The 9,404-nt window shown below is 40.1% G+C and overlaps 1 protein-coding gene across 3 annotated transcripts in view; it reads left to right on the top strand.

Annotated features, from left to right (window-relative positions):
* Window positions 1-6,831: 6,831 nt before the first annotated feature.
* The window catches only part of LOC135212573 (PRKC apoptosis WT1 regulator protein-like), a 64,753-nt gene continuing 62,180 nt past the window's right edge, over window positions 6,832-9,404 (top strand). For 2 of the 3 annotated variants that reach the window (XM_064246115.1, XM_064246117.1), the window contains exon 1: window positions 6,832-7,009. The gene's annotated coding sequence lies outside the window, so the exon portion shown is untranslated. The remainder of the gene's footprint in view (window positions 7,010-9,404) is intronic. The other variant, XM_064246116.1, reaches the window with a different exon arrangement.

The following is a 9,404-nucleotide window of genomic DNA, read 5'->3' on the forward strand; positions in this document are numbered from 1 at the left end:
AGATAATTTGTCAAGAGGGGATACCCACTTACTTGACAAAAACGATAGTATATTGTCAATGGGGGAAATTCACTGAATTGACAAAAAACGTAATCCAGGAAGTCGAGCATTTTATTTCGATTCCCGTCTCAAACGAGGAAGGGGCAAGAATCCTGTTAAGAGACGGCTTACGACAGGTAGAACGACGATGTTCAATTCGGCAGCGTAAGTCCCGACTAGGAACTAACAAAATCTATCATCTGAAAAGCCCTTTCAGATGGGCTAAAAAGCTTGCAAAATTATCCTGGGAAGAGGAAGCAAGAAAACTCTCCAACCAGCTTCCTCTCCCGTATCAAAATTTATTGGCAGTATGGCAAAGGAAGTCCTGTCTTGCGCTTTCCTCCTTTTGATGAGTGCCTTTGCAAGAATCCTACTGAACGTTGCCGAGAGTCCTGACGCGCAGGACGTCGAGCTTTTACATAACCCATAGCTGCCTTACCGCAAAGTCTTGACTGCGGTAGAGCAAAAGAGATCTTTCCTTGAGCTTTCCATAAAAACTCCATCCAATCCTGGACTTTACGAAAAGCAATATTACTGACAAAGACCTCTATAATTCACGAAACCCTGTGGTCTTGCTGGGTTTCGAAAACGAAGTTGCCTTTTCACTTTAAGCTTCCTCCGAAGCACTGCTTACTTCACATCTTCGCAGGCGATGTAGAAGGGATCACCGAAGTTAGGTAAAAAATCTTTAGGCCCAAATCAGCTTGAAGACTTCAACAGAAACGTTCAGCCAGGCGACACACCTGGCTGTGCGCGCTCGGCGTCCACTGACTAGCAGCGAGCACGCTCGGCGTCCATTGGCGAGCAGCGAGCACTCTCGGCGCGCCCGCTCGGCGTCCACTGGCGAGCAGCGAGCACTCTCGGCGCGCGCGCGCGCTCGGTATCCACTGGCGTGCGCTCGGCTCGCGTCTACTGGTGCGCGCTTGGTGCGCACCGACGCGCGCGCGCCTGGCGTCCATCCGAACGTCCCGTCCAAGCCGAGCGTCAAAAAAAAAAAGCGTGCAGAAAAGCGTCACGCTCCTGACAGGCGTCAATGCAAGCGAAACTGCCTTCAGGAAGAGCATTAGACATCTCGGAGAGAAAACCGACTGCACGAAGCAGTCTCAGGTGAAGGGTTGATCGTGTGAGAATACGCGGGGCGAGGGAACGCCTTCTTATTCTCACAGCAACAAAGCTAGGACGTCCGCGCTCAAAAGCGTCCTGCTAATATGACTTGCTTTCCCTTTTCTCTGGTGGAAAGACGTTACACGAGTTCAGGCGACGTTCGCCTTCTTACTTCTCACTGCAACGCATGACGAGAGAGAGAGAGAGGGACGTGAAACGTCCTCTTCTATAAAGCTTCTATTTAGAGGGCGCGAGTCCTTCCGAAAGCTCCAAACCCTGCGCAGGGAGGACGCTTCGGAGGACGAGAAGCAATCCTTCAGGATTCGTGCACGCACTTTGGCAGCCTGGGAGTAACTCAGGTCTGCCGAAGGCACGTCAGATCGGTGGGAGTTCCTCGTAACCCTCCTTCGGCTTTCGACATGCTCTCTCCCTGTTCCTGGGAGTCAAGCAGAGGTCCCGGCCTAGAGGCGAAATAAGGCCGATCTGACGCACCCTCCACTACACAAGGGGCACTGTCACTGCACTTAGCCACTTCACTTTTGCTCTCCAAAGCCAGCACTTTCGATTCTAAGTTACGAATCGATAGAGTATCAGAGAAAGGTCAATACCCTCTACAGAAACTGTTTAGGGCCCGAAGGCAACATTACAGGGTTAGGAGTAACAACTACAGAAGTAGCACTTTTCACCACAATGATAGGAGAGCGAGCACCTTAGATTCCAAGATACAGATGGAATCTATAACGTAAAGGGCATTACCTCACGAGACATATTTATAGCCCGTAGGCCATACTACTAGGGTTAGGCAAAATAGTCTACAGGTAGGTTAGCCTACCCTGACTTTGTTTACTGATTAATTGCGTACATATGAATCATACGTCTTCCTTATGGAATTAGACAAAGTCTCACACTCCTTACATGACAAATCTCAACAAAGAAGCAAGACACATAGCCCTCGTGCATATCGAGTGCGGAACTACCGAAGCTTTCGGTAGCCACCACCCTATCTTAGCAGACAACACCCTCTGAAACTAGCCTAACTAGATTCAGATATACAAAAATGAATCATATTCAAAAACAATTTAAGATAGCGTATGCCTAGCCACAAATCAACGTCAATAAATCAAAAGACAATTAGGATATTTAGCGGGCCATGAAGTTTCCAAAATCCTAAGACGGAGGTACTGAAAACAGGTGTTTCCAGCACCGGCGACAGAAAAATTATGAATAGAAAATGGACTGGTTCCTGATACCCTCCTCCCAGCGGCGGGAATGGGTACTAACCACCTGGCCGACCACTGTGTGTGCCTGGCCGGAAGTTTTTGTTGAATTTCTGTCGGACTTCAGAAAATACAGCTATATATTATCTGACAGGTAAGTTTCATGAACAAATGCAGTTGTAATCAGCACATAAAACACATTTGTTGCCTATATTAGTGAAAGTATGAAACTTGTTATTCCCGGGTTTATGGTTGGAACTGAATTCATTCTTACCTTGGAATCAGTGGTTTTATTCCTTACTGCCATCACAACTGAAACTCACGTGCTAGTTTGATTGAATATACACATTTTGGTCTTAATTCACTCCACAGTGCACTCGAACCACATGCTGTTCGGTGTTTCCTAAGCACTCACTCCGTAAACAAAGTTACGAGCAGCAGACGACAACACTGATTATGAGATGCAAAGCTTTATTCCCTTAATTGTTTACTTTACTCAATATTTAGTTAACTCTACTTCAAAATGTTTATTTAATTCATGTCCATTATCCCTTTTTGTAACAAAAACCAAATTAACCCCCCAAAATTACAAATGTTTCGGATGTATACTTACGAGCAAACGACGTGAGGAAAAATGGCTCATCGTTGCCAATCTAGTGGAGCGTCACACGTACGCCGATGCATTTACAAACTGTTTCGATGAATTCTAGTTGTCATAGTAATGCAGTAACGATAAAATTGCTCTAATATGTATATATACTACAAATAGATACGCTAATTTCACTTATTTCCCCGGTTTTGTGTAAGTCTTATACCTAGTTTGGAGGGTAACACATACCTACCAATGACAACATGATAAACAATTGAAGAGCACAAAACGCCGCAAAGAATGCCGTAGTCCCTTGAATAAGTACGAATAAGTGCTGGTAAGAGGTGGGTTACGATTGTTGTGATGAAAGTGCCCCCAGCGTCTTAGGGGTACAAGTTGGTGTGTGCAGATTTCTAGCACATGAAATGGGAAGTTTGTTGACACAAGCGACTCCGTAAACATCAAGATAGCGTCAATCTTCGAAACATTTTTAGTTGTAAGTAAAAATTTCTAAAGCGTTTTGGTGAGATTTCCACTGCCGTAGCCACCCTTTTCAGTACCTCTGTTTAAATCTTAAAATTGGCCTTAATTTCTAACTTTGAAGAAAAATACTTATTCGAAAGGAGAGTAGAGGTCTTTAGCTCCGTTTCTCACCAACAACAAGTCGCGACTGATGCCCATCTCCGGTGTCAGGACGCGTTATAATGTACTTTTTCGGAGGGTGGCTTGCGTTGATTGTAGGTGGCCTGCTTGGCCTGCTGTGATATTCTACCCTATAAGGTTTGCTACTAGGCCAATGTTATGGAAAAAATAAAATTCTCAGCTTCACCCGAGGTAGACTTAAAACATAGTCTAGGCTAGCTACTACCTACTATAGGTACCTACTAGCTAGGTAGCTAGCCTGGGATAGGCTAGGTAGGCTGGGTAGCTAAACCGACAGTCGAGGGTAACCAATGCTTTAGGATACTAATTAAGAATTTTATATAGCCTATCATACTGCTGCTCATACTCTCGTACTTTAGATATACAGAAATAACAAAGGACACACAATATGGTTAGGCATATACTTAAGCCTGGTTCTCTTAAGCTTGGCCTACGGTAGTCTAGGTAATCTCTCAAGCTTTGACATGGGACGGCCTATGATGCAACGCAATCTTTCTTCTTTATCGGAATCTTGCCATTTAACTTAGTATACATAATCAACTGGTTAATATTTAACGTTCTATGAGTCCATTATCTGAATAAGTGTTTAGCACTTAAAGTTATTTTCTATTTAACCAATCGCACTTACCGTTCATTCGTGTCCGCGCCACAGTAGTATACAAATATCACATGGAATCGTTCGCTTGCATTCATTGACGTTTACACATGGAAACTTATTTATCTTTATCCTTAATATCCTTATAATCAGCAATTACAGTAATAAATTTATCAAGTTTGAAAATATACAAAAGAGTTAGTGATAAAATTATATTGTAATTACCTCAAATTTGGTTATTAGCATTAAGTTCTATTTTTTGGATCAATGTTTCGAACACAGTCGATTTGGATTTTTTTCTTATTGTTTATGAACAGATTCCTTTGAATATTTTAAATAACATTTGCTAATAATCATTGTTAGAACATGCAGAAATATTTTCATGGCATTAAGGCCAAAATATTTTTGTTATAACAAAACATAATAAAGCTGGCAATCTATTAATCTTAATTCTACGTACTTCTTTGTATGCCACTAATAATTTGCCAGAAGAAGATGCTAAGCTTGATTTCTTTATATCAATATTAAATTGTTCATTGTTAAGCAATTTGCATGTTTGATTGCTGCTCGAAAACTTTCAAGCCTTTTTTGAAGGGGGAAAACAAAAGAGGATCGTCTACTATTTGGATCCCAAGAAAGGAATTGAAAATTTATTCTACATACTGCAAAACCTCTACGTGGTAATGATTCGTATATTGTAAAAAGATAAAAAAAGAAAGACGGAGCGCAAAAAACTTAACAGCTCATACTAAAGTGAAGGAAAAGAAAGGCTGACACATACATAATAAAAAATAATCAATGTGTGCTAAGACACCTGTGAAAATCGATGAAACTCACAAGTAGCCTACATATAATCTACGTCATTTTAACGATTTCATGTCCCTCTTTATCTGTATTCTTTGAAACCCTACTTCGTATCTAAATAATTATGTTTAAATAAAACTATCTTAAAATGTTTTTGCACACAGTTATGATGCTGTTTGCAAGTATTTTGTAGATATAATTGCAAAGTTTATTGGATATGTAGAATTGGAGCTTTACAACAAATACTGTGAGTACTCAACTAATACCGAGAGGGTGACTACATGCCAAAGTGATCACATGCAGGTAAGGTAGCCCATAGATTAGTCAATCAGTCAGCATATGCTTGACTAAGGATGTGGAGAACAAAAGACCCTCCTCTTATCATATGGACACGAATCTATAGTGAGTCCCCTGGGATGGGCCACTTTTGCAGCCTCCCAGCTGTAAGGACCCATGGAGCCATATTCAAAGGAAGACCAACCAGCCTTGATGAAAGCTCTGCACAAGCTGTGGGATACCTTTTGTTGATTGTGACATAGCAATATTTGGCCAAATCTATCAAGGGATTCTCTACTCCTAATGATATTCGCCAAAGCTATTGACAGGTTCGCTCCTAATACGTGTTTGCAGAAATTTATCCAAAGTGACTTAAGAGGATGGAACAGATCTGTGGAAGATTTTACTGTTGTTGTTATTCCTATGGTCCTACTCCACACACTGAGATTTTTTTTAAATTATTATTATTATACGGTGAACTCCAAATTCAAAGTCAAATTCACCTACGTCATTTCACTTAACTGTAAACTCATTTAACCACGGTTTCAGCAACCACTAATATATATATATATTATATATAATATATATATATATATATATATATATATAAATTTCCATTTATTAACTCTCTAATCTACTGATCATTTTATCACCGATAGACTAAATATTTATAAAATCACATTCCGAGACATTAACATTTATACCCATGATCAGTGTTCCCGAAAGTCATATTTTTCGCATCTAAAGCTTCACCCAGAATGTGGCGTCTTTTCTTTTCTGTCTTGAATAATTTATACACAATTCACTCGAGTTACACCCTTTTGTTATGTGATTACTACAACGATAGACTCAACCTAAATTCTCTCTTGCCGAAGGAAAAGTGTGGTTAATGGTCAACCACCTTGTTATTACATGAGTTTGCAGAGATATTGCATCCAAACTAAAGGTAAAGGTCTGTATATCTAGGAAAAATTACATTTATCTTGAAAATCTGGAATATTAGAAATGACACAAACAATTTTTTTGCCAAATTTATTTTCTGTGCCTAGAGTAAGGATAAAAAAAGAACAAGACTGTTACAAAATACTAAAGAATCGTTTTCCCCCTCTCCCCAATATCAGTGTTTCCGGACTGTTTGCCTATAATTTTCATGTTGCAATATGAAACTTTTTATGCAAACATAGATCTACTAGAAACTCTCAACATCGTCATTTGACTCTCTCATTGACCTAGGTAGTAATACTGACAGTAGAGGTCATGTTTTGTATATAAAGAGTAAGGAGCTGTGATGATTAAACTATGCTTCTAAGTTTCCTAGTGAGTAGAGTTTTGCATATTACTTAAAAGTTTTCTAGAGGTCATGTTTTGCATATAAAGAGAACCGAGTTGTGACGTTAAAACAATGCTGAACAGTTTCCCATAAAATATTTGTATACGGAGTTTCCAAACATGGGCAGTACGAGATCAATGTTTTTATTGAGAACCAATAATGATTCCCATATCGAGGACAGTGACACTCGCCGCCTGTGCGGTGGAATGCAGCCCCAAGTGACACTTACACTGGAACCCTTGCTGGCGGATCATTTGGGAAACTTGTAATTTACGTCAATGTTTTTCTGAAAGTGACGAGGAAGGACCCCCCGTAGAATTTTAAGAGGAATATTTGGGAGGGCGTGAAGAGACTCATGGAGGCTTCTTTTATTTGCTATTGAGAAGTAAGAAGTAAGTAGATGTGTCGTGTGTGACGTATGTGTCATGTCATGGATTGTCCACTGAGGGTTTGCCAATTTACCTGAAGGAGTGACCTGTCCCTGCTGTCCTGGGTTTAGGATAATCTTTGGAGATTAAGAGGATGCATTTCGTGTCAATTAAATCAGAATCTTGCATTTTATGAATCCATCAGTTATAAGTCATGACACTGTAAATGACAAAAGAGATGCCGAGTTAATAAAGACAATGGTAATACCTTAGTATGCTTTAGGAATTAAACGGTAAACATGACCATTTTTAGGCTTCGTTTGACAGTCATTGTTATGCTTTTATCAATTATAGCTATAATTTAGTCAGTTGGAGAAAAATGACATGACATTGTATTCTCCTAGGTAAATAATGTTCGAATTGCCTCATAAGCTAAATCACGTCTAGTTAAGGGGCTGCCATGCCGTTATACCTAGTAAGCTACGGAACATGGTGGGTCACTTAAGAAGAAAATACTTTAACCTAACCAAGCCAAGGAATGCACTTATAATTTTGATAAGCCATATGAAATTATTGGATTATGCTAGGCTAGTTGTTAGCCTACCTTCATGAGTGTGACCTTGGCCTGTTATGTTTGTAAGGGGATATTAGGTAGCTGATACCTACCTATAAGATACTACTCTCATCTTGGACAAAAGAAGCATATAGTAAAGGTGGTACTAGCTATACCTAGCTCATGAGGTATAATTCTTTGTATTTTAGACAAAATTATTGTAAATTATTCTCAAGTCAATTAGAAATGAGACTAGGCATACCTAGAGCTTTTATGGTTGGCCCATCATTTAATCCCATTAGCTCATGGGATTAGGCTATGAATTATTTAGTGATCTGAGCCTTTTATGACTTAAGATTTCTCCAGCATTTAGTGTTGAATGGAGTGGAATAGGCATGGGGTATTCTTAATTGTAGAGTATAGCCTATAACTCTGCCCTGATTATGGACAATTTTGTTATGGCTAAAGCTATCTAAGAAAGAAATTTCTACTGCACTCTTGGGGAAAAAAGAAAAATTATATACGAACTGGATATTGGTACGGCAGCCGTACCCGATCTCGGTAGATATTGGTACGGCAGTGAATTGCGCATGCGCTAACCGTTGTTTACCGCCTCACGCATATCCAAAGACATATACTGAAGTATATACACAGTCTTTGGGCATATCAGTGACAGCAAGAAAAAAAATGGTGACGGCAGCATGAACCGCGGAATAATACATTAGTTTTCGCCGAAGAAAAACAGATGTTTCAGGTTTAACGAGCTGAAGAAAGCCATAGACATCTATGAAGACTCAACTTTCAAAAATTGGGTAATTCATGGTATATACGTAGGTCACGAACGATCGAATCGGCCTGAAAAGAATTCCGAAGAGGAGATTCAAAGAGGATTATATATAAATATATTACACTACCATCGTACCTTTGGTGACTTTCTCGGCTCTTTATTCTGCCCGACGTCGCAGCTGCAAGGGCCGTTATATACTTTACAATATTCTTTTAATTCACTTCATGGGATATTGCAGCTGTCGGAGAAAGACGATAGAATTTACCAGGTCCATTAAAATCTGGATAGTGTTGTTTTTGTAGTACAAAAAAAGCGGGACACATTCAGCTAAACAAACAAAAACAGGGGGGAGGAACATTTTGCTAACTGAAAAAAAGGGGGACAGATGTTCAAAAAGCGTGACTGTCCCACCTAAAAGCCGAGCTCTGGTTTACATAATACAGTATGATTAGAAACTGGTAAACAGGATACAGCTAACTGCCGTATCTACAGCAAGTCAAGACCGCAAATACGGCGCCAATGACAGAATCTGCCGTACCCCTCACCACACTATATTATTTGTACGGCAGGAAGTCTGAAATTGACGCATGCGCAATTCACTGCCGTACCAATATCTACCACGATCGGGATACGGCTGCCGTACCTATATCCTGTGCCATATATAATGCTTTAATGCTGTGATTCTAATCAAATACATGAGCCATATATTTTCCTTACTGCTTGTCTTGTGTTTTATAAAGTTCTAACCATGTGAGTGTAGACCACTCATTTTTGTGCTTATCCCTGTATATCCAACAATTGATGGGAACCCCAGTGGGAAAACCAAAAGAGAGTGCGCAGTGCACCTGTCGGGAAGATAGGAAATACGTAAATCACAACATAACCAGTTCAGTAAATATATCAGCAGTAACAAACACCATCTAACCTAACATGGGCCATACATTCTTACCTAGTAAAGACCTCGCACCCTACCAATGACCATGACTAGAGTGCCATATATTAAATTGCCAATTACCAATTTAACCCAGGAAAGATACGAGTGGCAGAATTTCATAATGGACTTTTGTGCTGCAAACTGT

This window comes from Macrobrachium nipponense, chromosome 41 (genome assembly GCF_015104395.2).
Source record: "Macrobrachium nipponense isolate FS-2020 chromosome 41, ASM1510439v2, whole genome shotgun sequence".
NCBI lineage: Eukaryota > Metazoa > Arthropoda > Malacostraca > Decapoda > Palaemonidae > Macrobrachium > Macrobrachium nipponense.